We start from the raw sequence: 21,776 nt of genomic DNA on the forward strand, positions 1-21,776 counted from the left end.
AGTTACAACCAACCTAGATAGTATATTCAAATGCAGAGACATTACTTTGCTGACTAAGGTCCGTCTAGTCAAGGCTATGGTTTTTCCTGTGGTCATGTATGTGAGAGTTGGACTGTGAAGAAGGCTGAGCGCTGAAGAATCGATGCTTTTGAACTGTGGTGTTGGAGAAGACTCTTGAGAGTCCCTTGGACTGCAAGGAGATCCAAGCAGTCCATTCTGAAGGAGATCAACCCTGGGATTTCTTTGGAAGGAATGATGCTAAAGCTGAAACTCCAGTACTTTGGCCACCTCATGAGAAGAGTTGACTCATTGGAAAAGACTCTGATGCTGGGAGGGATTGAGGGCAAGAGGAGAAGGGGACGACCGAGGATGAGGTGGCTGGATGGCATCACGGACTTGATGGACGTGAGTCTGAGTGAACTCTGGGAAATGGTGATGGACAGGGAGACCTGGCGTGCTGCAATTCATGGGGTCGCAAAGAGTCGGACACGACTGAGTGACTGAACTGAACTACAAAGGGGAAGACTGAGTTCTGAGATGCTGTGAGATTTTTCTTTCTTCAGAAATAAGGTTTTTAAAATTGTTTGTTTGCTCTTTTGTGTAAGAGGTGCTTTGACTGAGTTTGAACAGACAAAAAGACAAACAAACAAACAAAAAAGGAACAAACTCTATGTATTCTCCTGTTAAAAAAAAGGAGATGAGCCCTACCCCCAACTAAGGCATTGAGTTACTGTGCCAAAGTCACACTTTTAACTTATCTGATTAATCTGATGAATTCATTTGGTAATATATAACGTTGAACGTTCCAGAATTGTATCATCTCTTCTGGTGCCATAAAATGCTAGGGAGTACCAGTTTAGGGGCCTTAAAGAAAACCTTGAACATGTTTTGATTTTATTGCTGTTTTTGGTAAATAGTAAGGCAATACTAGGTAATTATTTCTATACCCTCTAGCTGTAGGGTTTGATGGTTATTGAATGTGGAATTGGGAAGCATTACTTATATTCCAGAATTCCACACTAACTAACAACTCAGTTTCATTCTGCTCCTTGACTTTTGGTAAACTCTGGTTCACTGTGACTTTTTTGTTATTTCCCGAATCGAAGTAAAAAAAAGAATTGTAAAAGGCAGAGGGGAAAGAATAGCTTTAGTGCAGAGAGAAGAATGTTTCCTTTCTGAGGCATGAAGGTGTCACATCCTCTACATCCGGCTGTTTAATGGAAACTCCAGGTGGTGAAGAACAAAGAGGACAGATTTTTTTTTTGTCTTTGTATTTCTCTGTCTCTGCCAGTCACATGGGGAAGACTGAATATGAATAATTGCATCTTATTAAGAAAGCCATTTTTGAAATTTTGGGAATTTTGATCTTTTCCTCAAACAGAAAGGAGCAGATTTTTCAAACATTTCAGTGACTTGTAAGTGATAAAATTAAAATAAACACAGAAATATTTTTATCACTTAAATTCAGGGCGAGCACTGAGTCAAATAATAAAATTGAAAACAAAGATTTTTATAATCAGTACATAGCAATTATTCTTAGTGTCAAACTTCCATTAAAGGTTGAAGAAGAAAAGAAGCACAAAAGTAGTGAAGTGGAAGTATCAGAGAACGTATGCATGTGATGCTGCTGATGAGAGTGGATTGTTTCAGCAGAGAAAGCATGGAGGAAACAGCAACCAGGAGTTTCCTGCTATGCAGAATGAGGGTTCTGATGGGTAATCCTATATCAGTATTTAACAGCACGTCCCTTGTTATTTCTAACTTGAGCTAATAATTTCTAACGAGCTAATGTTTGTGATGTACAGATTTTATATTTTAGTAGAGATATAGTTATTTTTTAATACTCTTGTCCTTTAGCCTTATTACTAGAGTTCCTTTGTTAACATATCACCATGTTACACATGGGAATATTCTGGATTTGACTGCATACTTGCCTTAATCAGTGTGTTGTATATTTAAATTTGTTTCATCACTAATGAACATCATTTCATTTCAGTTTGAGGACTTCTTTCAGCATTTCTCATGAGGTGGGACTAGTGGTGATGAACTCCATCAGGTTTGCTTTGTCTGGGACAGTTTTTATTTCTCTTTCATTTCTGAAAGACAACTTTTCTGGAAAGAGTACTCTTGGCTGGCAGGTTTATCTCTCCTAGCACTTTGAGTATGTCCATGGATGGAGGCCAAATTGCTTTTGGTGGTGGGAGAACCAATGAGGCATCGGTCTTTCAGCCATGATGCTGCTGCATCATGCGGGTGGTTTAAAAGTGAACTCTCCTCCCCTGGCCAAATATTTCCTTGGTTTCTTCTTTCATGGTCTATGTGCCTCATGTCATTTAAAATACCACCTAAATTAAGTGTGGCTTTTTTCTGTGAATTCTTTTTTTGATTTATTTTTGGCTGCACTGGGTCTTTGCTGCCACAATGCTTGGGGTTCTCAGTGTGGTGGCTTCTCTGGATTCTGAGCATGGGCTCTATCTAGGGTGCTTGCTTCAGTAGCTGTGGAGCACAGCTTAGTTGCACCATGGCATGCGGGATCTTCCCTGACCAGGAATGGAATGCCTGCCCTCTTTATCGGTAGGTGGACTACTAAGCACTGGGCTACCATGGAAGTCCCCAAATTCACCATTATTATATTTAGTAGCAAAATAAAAAATATAGTGTAAATCTACGTAGAGTCCCGCCCATGGCAAAGGTCATGAGGTTAAGGGGTCCGACAGGCAAAGGCGAGTCAGGCCTTAAGGGAGCTTCGCTAAATTTTCTCAAGCATCTACCCCCAAAACCAGAGTCTGCCTGCCATACTGCATTATGCTTTTCGCTTATGCTTCTGACCTTAACAGGAGCTGTCCCCCACCACCTTCCTCTAAAAGAAGTTAACTCAGAGCTCCAATTAGTCTCCTGCATATGAAAGGAATGTTTCAGCTCAAATCCCTCTGATGGCTCTCTAACTTGCCTGACAGGTTCCCCCGGACTTTTACAACTTGCAAATTGTTTACAGCCCCCCAACTGTGAGCGGCACGAAGCTTAAAAATTCTTAAAGATATAGAGCCTTTTCTAAAGAGCTAAGAATTATATTTGTAGAGAGTTTTCATTGTTGAGTTAATGACTGCTGCAGGCCTCCATATTCTTTATCTTTTAGGCACCTGAAGGATATTAATCAATGTAATTGGGATATAGAAAAAGGAATATAGTAGTTTTGATGTTAGCAACACTAGACTTTTGAGTTAATTAAATTTCTCTTCATTATAAATCACTGTACTCTTCTTTCTTTGTTATAAATCGTTGTGTACTTGCTATGTAAAAATGTAACTTTATTTAGTGCTTTCTGAGAGTGGCACCAGACTTTGGGAAGAACAACACTATTAAGGGAAATAAGTTTTCTGGTTGGCAGACCCTTATCAGAAAAGGGCTGTAAAATGTTAATAGGCCTTTTCGCCAGAAGATGATGTAAATCACCTAAGACTTGTGTATACAGCTAGGTATGCAGAGAGAAAGCCTGGTCTCGATAAGAGTCAGGGCTGCTGACACTGCATAATTTTGTATTATTCATTGATCTCTATGTACAACCAAAAGTATAAAAAGCCTTTGTGGACAATAAAAGAGGGGCCAATTTCTGGAATGACTGTTTTCCCCCATGTCGGCTCTCTCTCTTTCTCCCAATCCCTCCCTCTCCTTTTCAGGCTGAATTCCCATCTGGAGCACGGAGGCTCTCTGAGGCTACTTATTGCCGGGGCTTCTAAGACCCACGTGAGAGGGAGTCCAAAGTGGGGCACCCTCCGCTATTCAAGTGGGCACCTGTGGCCTAACGTAGACGGTGCAAACCTCTTGCCTTGAGGTTTTATTAACTCTCCACGTAAACCAAGTTATTCAGCCTCTTTTCTCCACTAAATTTTCCTACTACACTATTCTTTCCTAATCCCTCTTTATATTTCTAAATACATTTTTCCTCACCTACTCCATCTCCACTTTGAATTACCCTGAATCCTCTGGGGCTGGAACCCAGCAGCCCTTTTCCACTGCAGCATCTTGAGAGAAATCCCACCTTCCCTTTTGAGCCTCAAAAGGGTCCTTGACACCCTTGATGCAACTCAAGAAGTTCCGTGACATACCCGTCTCCACTTGAGAGGAACCCCGAGTGTCCCGCCACAACTCAAGAAGAGCCCCGTTTTTTCCTCCTCATCTCGAGATGAGGGTCCATTTCCCTGCTTCATTGGGAAAGGAATCCGGTATTCCCATTGCAACTCAAGGGTAGGCGGTCTCAACTAGAAACTAGAGAGAAACTCCAGGGGTCATGCCACTATTCAAAAAGACCCCAATGTCCCAATCCACTCCAGATCAACCTGATTCCCCTGCACTGACTCGACTGTCACCCCAAGTATCAACTCAAAGCATGATGGCAGGTGTGACAGCCCTGTGGCACCTTGAGAGAAAGCCACAGATCCCTATGTCAAATCGACAGGAAGCCTGACACTACTTTGCCAGCTCGAGAGGAAAGCAGACTTGCATGTTTCCACACGAGACAATACCTGACTCCCCTGTTGAAACTCCATAGGAACCCCGAGATCCATGTCAGCACTGGAGAGGGACCCTGAGCTTCTGACCTCAACTCCAGTTGAGGACCTAGGCCCCGGCACAGACTGGAGAGGAATCCCGAGAGGCCCCTCGCAACTCACATGGAGACTGGACTTTCCTGAGGCAACACAAGCGGGTCCCTGAGGTCCCTGTTGTAACTCGAGAGGAACCCCAAGTTTCCTGCTGCAACTCGAGAAAAATCACAAGATTCTCCCCTCAATGCGAGATGAGGCCCTTTTCCACGACGGTGACTCGAGAGAAATCCCACCTTCCCTCCTCAGCCTTGAAAGGGTCTGTGACACCCTTGATGCAACTCAAGAAGTTCCCTGACATACCCATCTCCACTCGAGGGGAACACTGAGGGTCCCGCCACAACTCAAGAAGAGCCCCGTTTTTCCCTCCTCATCTCGAGATGAGGGTCCATTTCCCTGCTTCGTAGGGAGAGGAATCCCGGCGTTCCCGTCACACCTCAAGAGGAGGCGGTCTCAACTTGAAACTGGAGAGGAACTCCAGGTGTCGTGTCACCATTCTAAAAGACCCCGATGTCCCAATCCACTCCAGATACTCCTTATTCCCCTGCACTGACATGGCTGTCACCCTGAGTATTGACTCAAAATTTCCTGGCAGGGGTGATAGCCCTGTTGCACCTCAAAGAAAGCCACTGATCCCTATGTCAACTCGACAGGAATCCTGACACTACTTTTACAGCTCGAGAGGAAAGCAGACTTGCATGTCTCCACACGAGACGAGGCCTGACTCCCCTGTTGAAACTAATAGGATCCCCAAGATATATGTCAGCACTGTAGAGGAACCCTGAGGTTCCAGCCTCTACTCCAGATGAGGACCTAGGACCCGGCATCGACTTGAGAGGAATCCCAAGAGCCCCTTTGCAACTCGCATGGGGAGTTGACTTTCCTGAGCCAATATGAGCGGGTCCTTTTGGTCCCAGTCGTAACTCGAGAGGAACCCCATGTTTCCTGCCGCAACTCGAGAAAAACCAGGAGATTCTCCCCTCCACCTGAGATGAGGTCCTTTTCCACTCCGGCATCATGAGAGATATCCCACCTTCCCTCTTGAGCCTCGATAGGGTCCTTGACACCCTTGATGCAACTCAAGAAGTGTCAGGAGCCAGCGTGAGGAATCCCACCTGGGGCAAAGGTCATGAGGAAGGAGGCCTGATATTCGCAAATGTGGGGTCAGGCCTCAGGGGTCCCCCTGGACTTTCTCCAGCATCTACCCCCAAAACCAGAATCTGCCTATTTTACTGCATTATGCTTTCACCTATGCTTCTGACATTACAGGGGGCTATCCCCCCCACCTCTCTCTTAAAAAGAGCTAACTTAGACCTCCAGTTAATAAATCTCCTGGGTGTAACAAGAGTGTTTCAGTCCAAAATCTCCTCTGATGGCTCTCTAGCCTGCCTGACAGGTTTGCTCAACCACATGTGATTATTCACAGCCTCACAACCGTGAGAGGCACAAGATGCCATAAACTTTCTAAATATAGATTCTTTTGAGAAGTTAGAACATTATTAGTATAGTATTAGCAAGTTAGTTAGAGATTATACCAGTGGAGGGTTTCATTGTTGAGCCAATACTTGCTGCTAAGCCTCCATATCCCTTGACCCTTATACACACTAATTGATATAACTAGCATATAGGAGAATAATATTAACCTTGATATTAATCACGTTAGACCTTAGGCTAAGTAAATTCTTTTCTTGATTATAGCCCACTGCACCTTTGCCCTGTAGAAATGCAACTTTATCTGGTGCCTTTGGAGGGTGGTGCCTAACTTAAGAAAAATCACCTTTGGAGAAAATAAGTTTTCTGGTTGACTAATCATCATCAGAAAGGACCATAAAATGTTAGCAGGCCTCTTGGCCAGAAGATGATGTAAATCACCTGAGAACTTTGTATATTGGAAGGAATGCAGAAAGAAAGCATGGTTTCAATAAGGGTCAAGACTGCTGATCCCACGTGACTTTGTATTTCCCATTTATCTCTATGTATGATTTAAAGTATAAAAGTGGCCCTGGAAAATAAAGAAACGGACAAGTTACTGGAGAGACTGGTTTCCCCGTTTCATTCTTTCTCGCTCTCCTTTTCTGGCTGAATTCCCATCTGGAGCATGGAGGATCGCCGGGCCTACTAAATTTGCTTGGGCTTCTAAGATCTGAACGGGCAGGTGCTTTGTGTCTCTGCTCCTCCAGGAGACCGGGAAGACGCCTGTGGCCTACGTAGGCGGTGCAAACCCCTTGTCTCGGGGTTTTATTGGTTTTCTGCCTAAACCAAGTTATTCAGCCTCTTTTCTCCAATAATTTTCTGACTACACTATTCTTTTCTAATCTCTCTCCATATCTTTAATTAAAAATTTTTCCTCTAGATGCCGACTCCGTCCCTGATTCAAATTACCCTGGATCCACTGGGGCAGGACCCCAACAAGTGGCGCCTGGAACTAGCTATTCGAAGGTAGGTCTCAGAAGTGCTCAGAAATACAGGACAGATAGGACTCCACTCATGGTGTTGCAGATCCCCCTGCATAAGATAGGTAGAGTGAGAAAGACTGGGAAGTGTTTTAAGGGTTTAAAGAAACTGATGGGTTGAAAAGAAACCCCCCTTGGCAAAGGTAGAAACCTGGACAAGGCAGACAAAGAATCTTCTTTACAAGACTTTATTTTCCTGACATGGGTAACAGTGAATCAAAAGAAAGACAGCTTTTTCTAGGAGTAATCTTGCAGTTGCTAATTACAAGAGGAATTAAAGTTAAGAAATCTAATATTCGTTTATTTTTTTCACTTGTACAAGAACAGTGTCCTTGGTTTCCGGAAGAGGGCACTGTTAACTTAGATACCTGGGAGAGAGTAGGAAAACAGCTAAAAACTTACCTTGCTGAACATGGCTCAGAAAAGGTGCCTACTGATGCCTTTTCCTTATGGAATATACTTAGAGACACTTTAGACCCTGCCCTTGAACCTGAAAAAATACATCTTAAAGAGGAAAGTGAAGAAAAAAGAGTATAAAAGAGGAAAAGGAAGAAAAAGAGGCTATACCTAGCTATCAGCAGTTAAATGAAATGCTAGCTGCAATGACTGCCCAAGAACAAGTGAGGATGAGTGGAAAGACCAGTTCTCAGATGAGGAAGATTTAGAAGAAAAGATACCTCAACACCATTCTGACGAAGATTGGCTTCTTTTAAATAAAAAGCCTCCCAGGAGCCCAAGAGAAACTTCTCCAATCAGACCTTTTGCTCCCAGGAGTTTAGGACAAATGTCCTCTATTAGGCCACCCACTACCAGGAATTTAAAAGACACGTCCCCAATCAGGCTAGCCATGAGATTTAAACATCAAACAGTTAAAAGGTCTCTGGAGTATGAAAGAAGAGACATGGGACACCCTGGTCCTCCCTGGCCCCCTCTTCCTTATAGGGGCAAGGAAGCTCCACTAGATACTCTTCAGAGAAGGGTATTTTCTAGCCCCGAAGATGAATTTGAACCCCACCTTGAAGCTTGTTTTCCTGTAATATTTGATGACTACAGTAGTGGAAGGGCTATCAAATGGGAACCCATTCCAGTGAAAATGGTAAAAGAACTAAAACATGCATGTTTTTCGTATGGGCCTAGAGCACCATATACTATGCAGTTGGTAGAAGCCTTAGCAGGCAGATGGATGTCACCCTATGATTGGATGACAGTCGCTAAGGCTTGTCTATCTGGAGGGCAATATGTACTTTGGAAAGCTGAATATGATAATCTTGCCCCCAAACAAGCCATTAATAACCAAAGATATGGCCCCACATATATTGTAAAAAGTATCCTGACAGGGACTGGTGATTACACAATACTTAGAGACCAGATGAAGTTAGAGAAGTTTACAACAAGTAACTGCCTGCGCCATTGCAGCTTGGTGATCATTGCCTGAAGGGAAAGAATCAAACTCTTCTTTCTCAAATATCAAACAAAAACCTGAAGAGCCATATGAGGACTTTGTCTCATGGCTTAGAGGCTGTCCGCAGAGTGATTTCTATTTCTGAGGCAGCCGTAATATTGATAAAACAACTGACATTTGAAAATGCTAACTCTACCTGCCAGTCTATTTTATGTCCTATTAAAAAATCTGGCCAATTAATAGATTACATCAGGCAGTGTGCAGATGTAGGACCATTAGTGCTGCAGGGTGTTGCCATAGCTGCAGCGATAAAAGGGAATTCTTATCAGCAGGCAGTCCAATCCTTTTTTACAAACAACAACCCAGCACAAAGTAACCCCAGTAACCAAGGCAGAAATAGTTTGTCCAGAACTTGTTTTTCCTGTGGCCAAGAGGGACATACTTTCCATACTGCCCTCAAGGAGCAGCCGGTTCTTACCCACCAAATGCTGCCCCCCCAGCTGTGTCTGCTCCACAGAATTCTCCTGCCCCACCCTTGCCTGCTAATCTCCCTAGGTCTCTTTGTCCTCGTTGTCAGAAAGGATATCATTGGCTGAGAGATTGCAGGTTGCAGTCGGGAAATGGATTGAGGGGCCAGCCCCAGGCCCAGACAACGATTGAGGCAGCCTCACTGAACCCATTTATTCCCTTTGTCCCATCGCAAAACTCATCAGAGCAACCCAGGCAGTGCAGGACTGGACCTCAGTTCCACCACCTCAACAATATTAACACCAGATAGCCCCACTATTAAAATCCCTACGGGGTTAAAGGCCCATTACCGACAGTTTTGGTGGGAGTTATATTAGGCAGAAGTTCCTTGGCTATGCAAGGTCTTACAATTATTCCTGGAGTAATTGACTCATATTATACAGGAGAAATTCAGATAATGATTTCACCCCCAACTAAAACTTTACAAATAGTCAGGGACAAAGAATAGCTCAACTTATACTTTTGTCTTACCACACTGCAATTGGGCATACAGCTACTCAAAAGAAACACAAGACAAAGGATTTGGGTCTAGTGACATGGTTTTTTGGGTAACAGAAATTACTCAGAAATGCCCTATGAAAACTATTCTCATTAGCGGCAAGTATATTGTAGGGTTATTAGACACAGGAGCAGATGTTTCTTGTATATCAGGAAAAGACTAGCCCAGCTCCTGGCCCACTCATACTACTGAAAATGAGTTGGGATTAGGAAGAGCCCCCACAGTAGCTAAGAGTGCAAAAATATTAGATTGGCAATTTGAGGATACCCGTGGAACTTTCCAACCGTATGTAGTTCCTTCACTCCCCTTTACCCTGTGGGGGAGGGACGTGCTGTCTCAAATGGGAGTGTTACATTTTAGCCCTGATGATAAAGTAACCTCTCAAATGCTCCATATGAGCTATGATCCATCAAAAGGATTAGGTAAACAACAAACAGAAATAATTGAGCCAATTTGCCCAACTCCTTGACAGTTACGTACTGGATTGGGGTATCCAAATTTATAATGGAGGCCATTGTTTTTGTTGCTGACCCTATTACACGGAAATCTCAGGACCTAGTGTGGGTGGAACAATGGCCTCTGCCTAAAGAAAAATTACTGGCAGCCAAAATGTTAACTTCTGAACAACTAGAATTGGGACATATACAGCCCTCCAATAGCCCCTGGAATACTCCTATTTTTGTTATTAAGAAAAAATCTTAAAGAAACTAAAGACCTATATATAGAAAACTATAAAACACTGATGAAAGAAATCAAAGAGGACACTAATAGATGGAGAAATATACCATGCTCATGGATTGGAAGAATCAATATAGTGAAAATGAGTATACTACCCAAAGCAATTTACAAATTCAATGCAATCCCTATCAAGCTTCCAGCGATATTTTTCACAGAACTAGAACAAATAATTTCAAGATTTGTATGGAAATACAAAAAACCATGAATAGCCAAAGCAATCTTGAGAAAGAAGAATGGAACTGGGGGAATCAACCTGCCTGACTTCAGGCTCTACTACAAAGCCACAGTCATCAAGACAGTATGGTATTGGCACAAAGACAGAAATATAGATCAATGGAACAAAATAGAAAGCCCAGAGATAAATCCACACACATATGGACACCTTATCTTTGACAAAGGAGGCAAGAATATACAATGGAGTAAAGACAATCTCTTTAACAAGTGGTGCTGGGAAAACTGGTCAACCACTTGTAAAAGAATGAAACTAGATCACTTTCTAACACCGCACACAAAGATAAACTCAAAATGGATTAAAGATCTAAATGTAAGACCAGAAACTATAAAACTCCTAGAGGAGAACATAGGCAAAACACTCTCCGACATAAACCACAGCAGGATCCTCTATGATCCACCTCCCAGAATTCTGGAAATAAAAGCAAAAATAAACCAATGGGACCTAATTAAAATTAAAAGCTTCTGCACAACAAAGGAAAATATAAGCAAAGTGAAAAGACAGCCTTCCGAATGGGAGAAAATAATAGCAAATGAAGCAACTGACAAACAACTAATCTCAAAAATATACAAGCAACTCCTGCAGCTCAATTCTAGAAAAATAAATGACCCAATCAAAGAACTAAATAGACATTTCTCCAAAAAAGACATACGGATGGCTAACAAACACATGAAAAAATGCTCAACACCACTCATTATTAGAGAAATGCAAATCAAAACCACAATGAGGTACCACTTCACACCAGTCAGAATGTCTGCGATCCAAAAATCTGCAAGCAATAAATGCTGGAGAGGGTGTGGAGAGAAGGGAACCCTCCTACACTGTTGGTGGGAATGCAAACTAGTACAGCCACTATGGAGAACAGTGTGGAGATTCCTTAAAAAATTGCAAATAGAACTACCTTATGACCCAGCAATCCCACTACTGGGCATACACACTGAGGAAACCAGAATTGAAAGAGACACATGTACCCCAATGTTCATCGCAGCATTGTTTATAATAGCCAGGACATGGAAACAACCTAGATGTCCATCAGCAGATGGATGGATAAGAAAGCTGTGGTACATATACACAATGGAGTATTACTCAGCCATTAAAAAGAATACATTTGAATCAGTTCTGATGAGATGGATGAAACTGGAGCCAATTATACAGAGTGAAGTAAGCCAGAAAGAAAAACACCAATACAGTATACAAACACATATATATGGAATTTAGAAAGATGGCAATGATGACCCTGTATGCAGGATAGCAAAAAAGACACAGATGTGTATAACGGACTTTTGGACTCAGTGGGAGAGGGAGAGGGTGAGATGACTTGGGAGAATGGTATTGAAACATGTATAATATCATGTAAGAATCGAATTGCCAGTCTATGTCCGATGCAGTATATGGCACGCTTGGGGCTGGTACGCGGGGATGACCCAGAGAGATGTTGTGGGGAGGGGGGGTGGGAGGGGGGTTCAGGTTTGAGAACGCATGTACACCCGTGGTGGATTCATGTCAATGTATGGCAAAAACCAATACAGAATTGTAAAGCAAAATAAAAAATAAATAAATTAAAAAAAAACACAATAGAGACAATAGAAAAAAAAAAAAAGAAAAAATCTCATAAATGGCATCTTTTACAGGATCTGAGAGCAATTAATGCCACCATGGAAGACATGGGGGCTTTACAACCTGGGCTTCTTTCCCCAGTAGCCGTTCCAGAGGGATATAAAATAATTGTAATTGATTTACAAGATTGCTTTTTCACCATTCTTTTAAATGCTGAGGATAAAAAGCAATTTGCCTTTAGCCTGCCATCAGAAAATCTTAAACAGCCTTATTTAAGGTTTCAATGGAAAGTGTTACCTCAGGGAATGAAAAATAGCCCTACCTTATGTCAAAAATTTGTCAATGGTGCTTTGGAGGATATTAGGACTAAATATGAACAAGTATATATGATCCATTATATGGATGATATTTTAATAGCTCATCCAGATAGAGCTCATTTATAAACCGTCCTCCAGGATTTAACTCAGGCATTGACAGCTAGAGGTTTAAAAATTGCCCCAGAGAAAATTCAAATCAATCCATGCATAACCTACTTAGGAAAGGTTATAAATTCAGAAACTGTGACTCATGCCCCGCTTCAATTAAGAAAAGATCATCTAGTCACTTTAAATGATTACCAAAAACTTTTAGGTGATATTAATTGGATTAGATCTTATTTAAAATTAACCACTGTCAAATTAAAGCCTCTTTTTAACAGTTTGCATGGGGATCCCGATCCAACTTCTAAAAGACAATTAACTACTGAGGCTCAGGAAGCCCTAAGCAAAGTAGAAACAGCTTTATCTGATAGCTATGTAAAAATAATTGATTTAACAACAAACTGGCAATTCCTTTGCCTAGCTACTCCAACTGCACCTACAGGAGTTTTATGGCAACACGGCCCCCTAGAGTGGGTTCATCTTCCCACTCAAGCTAAAAAGGTAGTGGCTTCTTATCCAGGGTTAATAGCAAAGTTAGTATTAAAAGGGAGGAAACAGAGCATTGAATTGTTTGGGAAAGAGCCAGCAGAGATTGTAATTCCATATAACAAGGAACAGCTTGACACACTTCTAATGTTTGATGATGATTGGCAGATTGCTATAGGAAACTATTATGGTCAAATTTTGCATCATTTACCCTCACATGTTTTATTAAATTTCATATCTAGACACCCAGTAATTTTTCCTGCTAGATATAAACAGTTCCCTATTCCAGATGCTCAGACAGCTTTTACTGACCGGTCAGCAAATGGTAAAGCCTCCATAGTTACAAGAAATCATCAGACAGTTTTGGAAACACAAGAAAGTTCAGCTCAAAGAGCTGAAATCATAGCTGTCATAGAGGCTTTTGTTATGTTTGCAGATGAGGAATTTAATCTCTACTCTGACTCTCAGTATGTGGTCAGACTGTTTCCATACATTGAGACGACAGTTCTTCCAGAGAACAAAACTACTATATTTCACTTGTTAACAAAGTTACAGCAACAAATTTGGAACAGAAATAAAGTACTTTTCATCGGGCACATTCGGGCTCATTCTGGACTGCCCAGCCCTTTAAATGCTCTAAATGATTTAGCAGATTTACTAACCAGGACTACAGTGGCTACTGTGATTGGAGAGGCACCAGCCTCTCACTCACTTCATCATCAAAATGCCACTGCTTTAAGATATCAATTTCAAATTCCTCGAGAGTTTGCTCGAGAGATTGTTTGTTCCTGCTTACACTGCCTCACTACTCTTAATAGCCTGCCTATGAGAGTTAACTCTCGCGGTCTCAAACCTAATGCACTCTGGCAGATGGATGTGACTAACATCTCCTCATTCGGAAAATTAGCTTTTGTTCATGTGACTGTAGATACCTTTTCTCATGTTATTATTGCCACTGCTCGTACAGGGGAGGCAATTAAAGATGTAATACAACATCTCTTTACTTGTTTTTCATATTTGGGCTTGCCAAAGGCTTTAAAAACTGACAGTGCTCCTGCTTGTACCTCTAAGTCCTTTCAGGAATTTTGTACAAAATTTCAAATTAAACACAATACTGGCATCCCTTATAATCTGCAGGGACAAGCCATTGTGGAAAGAGCTCACCAAACATTAAAAACACAAATTCAAAAATTAAAGGAAGGGGAATTTAAGTATATTTCCCCCCATCAGGTCTTACAGCACGCTCTTTTCATAATAAATAATTTAAATACTGATTCATCCGGAACCACTGCAATGCTTCGTCATTGGTGCCCAGAGCAATTAAATGCAAAGCCATTAGTAAACTGGAGAGACCTCCTCTCCGGACAATGGAAAGGTCCCGACCCATTGTTAACCAGCGGCTGAGGATATGCTTGTATTTTTCCACAGGATGCAGATTCTCCAATTTGGGTTCCAGACAGATTGATTCGCCATGTCTCAGCTCCCCAGATACCAGATTCCCCCTAAAAAGGAAGAGGCCTCCTCTACCTCCGCTCCCTCCGCCAGCACGGGAAGCACTGCCGACCTCGGGATGACTGACATTGGAGATCGTGGATGAGCAAGGGACGGATCCACCCACCAGACAGATGTCTCAACTTCACATAAGGGATATTGCACCCCCTGAACCCTCACCCCGCAAAAAGATGCCAGGTCGCCCTACTCAGGCGACTCAGCAAGCCCCCATACCCACTTGGGGTCAAATTAAAACGCTCTGTCACCAGGCACGGGGAATAGCTTCTTTACAGGGATCTTCAGCCTCTCCTGAGAAAATGTTTACTGCCATACTTGCTTTGCTTTCCTGCCAGGTAAGCACCTCTCCCATTCCAACTAAATATTGGTCATATATCCCAGATCCTCCAACTTTCCAGGTTGTTTCTTGGACTAATGAACCTATAAGGGTTAACACAGACCAGCCTCGACTTTTGGGAGGACTTTATACTTCTTATCAGTTCAGTTCAGTCGCTCAGTCATGTCCGACTCTTTGCAACCCCATGAATTGCAGTATGCCAGGTCTCCCAGTGCATCACCATCACCCAGAGTGCATTCAGACTTACGTCCATCGAGTCCGTGATGCCATCCAGCCATCTCATCCTCAGTTGTCCCCTTCTCCTTTTGCCCCCAATCCCTCCCAGCATCAGAGTCTTTTCCAATGAGTCAACTCTTCTCATGAGGTGGCCAAAGTACTGGAGCTTCAGCTTTAGCATCATTCCTTCCAAAGAAATCCCAGGGCTGATCTTCAGAATGGACTGGTTGGATCTCCTTGCAGTCCAAGGGACTATCAAGAGTCTTCTCCAACACCACAGTTCAAAAGCATCAATTCTTCGGTGCTCAGCCTTCTTCACAGTCCAACTCTCACATCCATACTGGACCACAGGAAAAACCATAGCCTTGACTAGACGGACCCTAGTTGGCAAAGTAATGTCTCTGCTTTTAAATATACTATCTAGTTTGGTCATAACTTTTCTTCCAAGGAGTAAGGGTCTTTTAATTTCATGGCTGCAGTCACCATCTGCAGTGATTTTGGAGCCCCCCAAAATAAAGTCTGACACTGTTTCTACTGTTTCCCCATCTGTTTCCCATGAAGTGATGGACCAGATGCCATGATCTTCGTTTTCTGAATGTTGAGCTTTGAGCCAACTTTTTCGCTCTCCTCTTTCACTTTCATCAAGAGGCTCTCCTCTTCACTTTCCGCCATAAGGGTGGTGTCATCTGCATATCTAGGTTATTGATATTGCTCCCGGCAATCTTGATTCCAGCTTGTGTTTCTTCCAGCCCAGCGTTTCTCATGATGTACTCTGCACAGAAGTTAAATAAGCAGGATGACAATATACAGCCTTGACGTACTCCCTTTCCTATTTGGAACCAGTCTGTTGTTCCATGTCCAGTTCTAACTGTTGCTTCCTGACCTGCATACAGATTTCTCAAGAGGCAGGTTAGGTGGTCTGGTATTCCCATCTCTTTCAGAATTTTCCACAGTTTATTGTGATCCACACAGTCAAAGGATTTGGCATAGTCAAGAAAGCAGAAACAGAGTTTTTTCTGGAACTCTCTTGCTTTCTCCATGATCCAGCGGATGTTGGCAATTTGATCTCTGGCTCCTCTGCCTTTTCTAAAACCAGCTTGAACATCAGGGAATTCATGGTTCACGTATTGCTGAAGCCTGGCTTGGAGAATTTTGAGCATGACTTTACTAGCATGTGAGATGAGTGCAATGGTGCGGTACTTTGAGCATTCTTTGGCATTGCCTTTCTTTGGGATTGGAATGAAAACTGACCTTTTCAAGTCCTGTGGCTCTGCTGAGTTTTCCAAATTTGCTGGCATATTGAGTGCAGCACTTTCACAGCATTATCTTTCAGGATTTGAAACAGGTCAACTGGAATGCCATCACCTCCACTAGCTTTGTTCATAGTGATGCTTTCTAAGGCCCACTTGACTTCACATTCCAAGATGTCTGGCTCTAGATTAGTGATCACATCATCATGATTATTTGAGTCATGAAGATCTTTTTTGTACAGTTCTTCTGTGTATTCTTGCCATCTCTTCTTAATATCTTCTGCTTCTGTTAGGTCCAGACCATTTCTGCCCTTTATCAAGCCCATCTTTGCATGAAATGTTCCCTTGGTATCTCTAATTTTCTTGAAGAGATCTCTAGTCTTTCCCATTCTGTTGTTTTCCTCTATTGCTTTGCATTCATCGCTCAAGAAGGCTTTCTTATCTCTTCTTGTTATTCTTTGGAACTCTGCATTCATATACTTATATCTTTCCTTTTCTCCTTTGCTTTTCACCTCTCTTCTTTTCAGAGCTATTGTAAGGCCTCCCCAGACAGCCATTTTGCTTTTTTGCATTTCTTTTCTATGGGGATGGTCTTGATCCCTGTCTCCTGTACAATGTCACAAACCTCATTCCATAGTTCATCAGGCACTCTATCTATCAGATCTAGGCCCTTAAATCTATTTCTCACTTCCACTGTATAATCATAAGGGATTTGATTTAGGTCATACCTGAATGGTCTAGCGGTTTTCCTTACTTTCTTCAATTTGAGTCTGAATTTGGCCATAAGGAGTTCATGATCTGAGCCACAGTCAGCTCCTGGAGTTGTTTTTGTTGACTGTATAGAGCTTCTCCATCTTTGGCTGCAATGAATATAATCAATCTGATATTGGTGTTGACCATCTGGTGATGTCCATGTGTAGAGTCTTCTCTTGTGTTGTTAGAAAAGGGCGTTTGCTATGACCAGTGCACTTTCTTGGCAAAACTCTATTAGTCTTTGCCCTGCTTCATTCTGCATTCCAAGTCCAAATTTGCCTGTTACTCCAGGTGTTTCTTGACCTCCTACTTTTGCATTCCGGTCCCCTATAATGAAAAGAACATCGTTTTTGGGTGTTAGTTCTAAAAGGTCTTGTACGTCTTCATAAAACCATTCAGCTTCAGTTTCTTCAGTGTTACTGGTTGGGCATAGACTTTGATAACTGTGATATTGAAATACCCCATTAATTTTAATTATACTTTTAGGGAATTAACTGATGAACTCCCTGTTTGCTTTAATTTCCCTACCAGTAAAACAGGAAATTTTTTATCACCCCTACTAAGGAAGGCTGTTTTGGAGCTTCTAAAAAAGTAATTCTGACAGAATCTCTGACCCAAAAACTTGATTTAAAGGGCCTCGGTCAGTATGGACATTACAGGCTCGTATGCCCAGGATTTTGACCCTTTAAATCCTTTTTCCTTGAGGCACCTTCAGAATACGTAAATTGTAGAAAAGTTACTTCTTCAAATGCCGCCTGGAGCAATATAGATGATCATTCAGGGTTTCTGATTTGGGAATCTTGTACTTATAATTCAAGAATTGATTATAGAATACCAGGAGGAAGAAATTATTCAATTCAGGACTGGAGCAACCCAAATCCATCTCATAGCCATAGTTCCGAGTATGAATATATCTCTGGAATTGAAAACTGGCATGCCACTATAATTCCTTGGCAACTAGACGCCACTAGGTGGCATCGTAATCAATTTATTCCTCTCATGTTGTCCTATACAACTAAAAACAGAACCTTTTGGCAGCCAGAAGTATGGAGAGCCCTTGTTGCTACTGCCCCTATCACTTTGACATGCCCAAGAAATGACACTACTTATTCTGCAACAGCTTGTTTACCCTCTCCTTATGTTTTTCTCTTTGTTAACAATTCTGGAAAACTTAATGTACAAATGAATTTCAAGGGTGGACCCAATGCAGTGACTTGTGAACAATGTATGCTTTCATCTTGTTTAAGCCCTCAGTACAATGTTTGTTCTTTTGTAGTGTTGAAACATCCACTCTGTCTCATGATACCTGTAACTGTAACTACTCATTGGTATGATAATTATGGTCTTGCTGTGTTACAACAACTGTGGGATTTGATGCAACAATGGCGATTTGTGGGCTTGCTTATTTTAGGGAAATCAGCTTTAATAGCCGTAATCACTTCTGTTACTGTGGCAGCAATATCATTGACTCAACAAGTGCATACTGCTCAATATTTTGATACTATGTCAAAAAATGTTTCTTTAACACTGGCAACACAAGAAGCTATAGATAGGAAGTTAGAAATGAGGGTAGACGCCTTAGAAGAGGCAATAATGCATATTGGGACTGAACTGCAAGCCCTAAAAGTAAAAATGGTTCTGTTTTGTCACACCAACTACTGGTGGATATGCATTACATCCTTAAAAGTAAATGAGACAGATTATGAATGGGAAAAATTAAAAATCATATTTCAGGTGTTTGGAACAGCTCTGACATTGGTCTGGACTAAGGGAAGCTTCACAATCAAATAACCACCATGGAACACTCCCAATTAGACTTTACTGCTGCAGGAGAAGCAAATAACTTTTTTCACAACTTCTCTAACTTCATTTCTGGAAAAAACATTCTATCTACTATTTTTAGCTATGCTGCTGTGGGTGCTCTGATTTTGCTTCTTATAATCATTCTTCCTTGTATTGTCAGGATCCTTCGGCAGAGCATTCAGAAGCTCGTGACTGAACTGCATCTGGCTGTTTCAAGAAATAAAAAAGGGGGAGATGCCGGGAGCCAGTGTGAGGAATCTCTCCCGTGGCAAAGTCATGAGGAAGGAGGCCTGACATACGCAAAGGCAGGATCAGGCCTCAGGAGTCCCCATGGACTTTCTCGAGCATCTACCCCCCAAACCAGAGTCTGCCTACCTTACTGCACTATGCTTTCACCTACACTTCTGACATTACGGAGGGCTATCCCTCACAACCTCTCTCTGAAAAGGAGCTAACTGAGAGCTCCAGTTAATAAATCTGGGTGTAACAAGAATGTTTCGGTCCAAAAACTCCTCTGATGGCTCTCTAGCCTGCCTGTCAGGTTTGCCCGGCCACATGTGATTGTTCACAGCCTCACAACTGTGAGAGGCACGAGATGCCATAAACTTTCTAAATACAGATTCTTTTGAGAAGTTAGAAAATTATTAGTATAGTATTAATGAGTTAGTTAGAAATTATACTGGTGGAGGGTTTCATTGTTGAGCCAATATTTGCTGCTAAGCCTCCATATCTCTTGCCCCTTATACAAACTAATTGATATAAATAGTATATAGGAGAAATAAGTATTAACCTTGATATTAATCAAGTTAAACCCTAGGCTAAATACATTCTTTTCTTGATTATAGCCCACTGCACCTTTGCCCTGTAGGAATGCAACTTTATCTGGTGCATTCGGAGGGTGGTGCCTGACCTAAAAAATCACCTTTGGAGAAAATAAGTTTTCTGGTTGACTAATCATCATCAGAAAGGGTCATAAAATGTTAGCAGGCCTCTTGGCCAGAAGAGGATGTAAATCACCTGAGAAATTTGTGTATCAGAAGAAATGCAGAGAGAAAGTATGGTTTCATAAAGGGTCAGAACTGCTGACCCTGCGTTACTTTGTATTTTCCATTTATCTCTGTGTATGATTTAAAGTATAAAAGTGGCCCTGGAAAATAAAGAAACAGACAAGTTACTGGAAAGACTGGTTTCCCCGTGTCATTCTTTCTTGCTCTCGTTTTCTGGTTGAATTCCCATCTGGAGCATGGAGGCTTGCCGGGCCTACTAATTTTGCCTGGGCTTCTAACATCTGAATGAGGAGGCACTTTGTGTCTCTGCTCCTCTGGAAGACTGGGAAGATGCCTGTGGCCCACGTAGGCAGTGCAAACCCCTTGTCATGGGGTTTTATTGGTTTTCTGCATAAACCAAGTTATTTAGCCTCTTTTCTCCACTAATTTTCCAACTACACTATTCTTTTCTAATGTCTCTCCATATCTTTAATTAAAAATTGTCCTCTAGACTTCAACTCCATCCCTGCTTCAAATTACCTTGGATCCACCGGGGCTGGACCCTGGCAAAGAAGTTCCGTGACATACACGTCTCCACTCGAGAGGAACAATGAGTGTCCTGCCACAACTCAAGAAGAGCACCGTTTTCCCCTCCTCATCTCGAGATAAGGGTCCATTTCCCTGCTTCGTCGAGAAAGGAATACCGGCGGTCCTGTTGCACCTCAAGAGGAGGTGGTCTCAACTTGAAGCTCGAGAGGAACTCCACGGGTCGTGCTAAAATTCCAAAAGACCCCGATGTCCCAATCCACTCCAGATCAAACTGATTCCCCTTCACTGACTCGACTGTCACACCGAGTATCGACTGAAAACACGATGGCAGGTGTGACACCCCTGGGGCACCTTGAGAGAAAGCCACAGATCCCTATGTCAACTTGACAGGAAGCCTGACACTACTTCTTCCAGCTCAAGAGGAGAGTGGACTTGCATGTTTCCAAACGAGATGAGGCCTGACTCCTCTGTGGAAACTCCATAGGAGCCCCGAGATTCATGTCAACACTGGAAAGGAGCCCTGAGTTTCTGGCCTCAGTTCCATATGAGGCCCCAGGCCCCAGTACCAACTGGAGTGGAATCCCGAGAACCCCTCGGAACTCACATGAAGACTTGACTTTCCTGAAACAACATGAGCGGGTCCCTGAAGTCCCCGTCATAACTCGAGAGGTACCCCAAGTTTACTGGTGCAACTCGAGAAAAATCAGTAGATTCTCCCCTCAAGGCGAGATGAGGCCCTTTTCCACTGTGGTGTCTTGAGAGATATCCCACCTTCCCTCTTGAGCCTCAAAAGGGTCCTTGACATCCTTGAGGCAACTCAAGAAGTTCCCCAACATACTCGTCTCCACTCGAGAGGAACCCCGAGTATCTCGCCACAACTCAAGAAGAGCCCCGTTTTTCCCTCCTCATCTCGAGATGAGGGTCCATTTCCCTACTTCTTTGGGAAAGGAATCCCGGCATTCCTGTTGTACATCAAGAGGAGGCGGTCTCAACTTGAAACTCGAGAGGAACTCCAGGTGTCGTGCCACTATTCAAAAAGACCATGATGTCCCAATCCACTCCTGCCTGGGTCCAGCCCTGGTGGATCCAGGGAATTCGAAGGGGAGAATGGCATTGGTGAGGAGAGACTAATTTATAAGCATAGATTAGGAAAGAATGGTGTAGTAGGAAAATTAGTGGAGAAAACAGGCTGAATAACTTGGTTTACACAGGAAGCCAATAAAGCTCTGAGACAAGGAGCTTGCACCGTCCATGTAGGCCACCGGCGCCCACTTGAATAGCAGAGGGTGCCCTGCCTTGGGCTCCCTCTCACGTGGGTCTTAGAAGCCATGGCAAATAAGTAGACATAGAGAACCTCTGTGCTCCAGATGGGAATTCAGCCTGAAAGGGGAGAAAAGAACGACATGGGGGAGCCAAGCATTGGTGCCAGACCCACAACTTTATTTTCAAAAGCAGCTT

This window comes from Oryx dammah, unplaced genomic scaffold (assembly GCF_014754425.2).
Source record: "Oryx dammah isolate SB20612 unplaced genomic scaffold, SCBI_Odam_1.1 HiC_scaffold_22, whole genome shotgun sequence".
NCBI lineage: Eukaryota > Metazoa > Chordata > Mammalia > Artiodactyla > Bovidae > Oryx > Oryx dammah.